This window comes from Penaeus monodon, chromosome 25 (assembly GCF_015228065.2).
Source record: "Penaeus monodon isolate SGIC_2016 chromosome 25, NSTDA_Pmon_1, whole genome shotgun sequence".
NCBI lineage: Eukaryota > Metazoa > Arthropoda > Malacostraca > Decapoda > Penaeidae > Penaeus > Penaeus monodon.
The window spans coordinates 31811616-31812305 of record NC_051410.1 but is presented as its reverse complement, the minus strand read 5'-3'; positions in this window follow the sequence as shown (position 1 = coordinate 31812305).

Genomic DNA, 690 nt, shown 5'->3' with positions numbered 1-690 from the left:
GGGACAAGAGAATCATCGCTTTCATTCTGCTTTTATTCTTTTGTGCGCACATCTATCACCCCCCCCTCCCCCCGTCGTCAAGATTGGATGTGCGGGAGAGCATTATGGGATGACAGTGAACTGGCAGTGAAACGAGGGGAGTGAGACAGCTCCGAAGTGTAAGCCCAAGATATACGAGGGGAGAATTTACGAGTGATATAAAATACAAATCGTGAGGACCAAGAACGAAGAAAAGGAAAGTAGAAATAAATTCAAAATGGAGACATGACGAAGACAAGGCATGAAAGGGAGAAAGTATAAAACATAACTAACGGAACGATAAAAAATATGCGCTATAACTAAACAATTCTGATTGAAAAAGACAACGCAAGCAAATCAAAGAGAATCCAAAAACTGAAAAAATAAGTAAAAGATAACTTAGAGGAGGCTGTGTCATCTACGCGACTAAAAAGATCCCGCCATGATGACAACACGTGGGAAAGTGAGAAGTTTTGTAACTCTAAGAAAAGGAAGTGAAAAGGGAGAGCGAGAGGGGAGATGAAAAGCGAAGAGGGTTAACGCGTGAATGAGTGAGCTCTCGGGCACAAAGAAGCGCGTGACCAATATGAGCTGGTGCCTCACACACGCCGATTGATGCAGTGAAAGGCAGACGGAATGAGGAGTCAACGTAAATCAGAATAACAGAGGCCC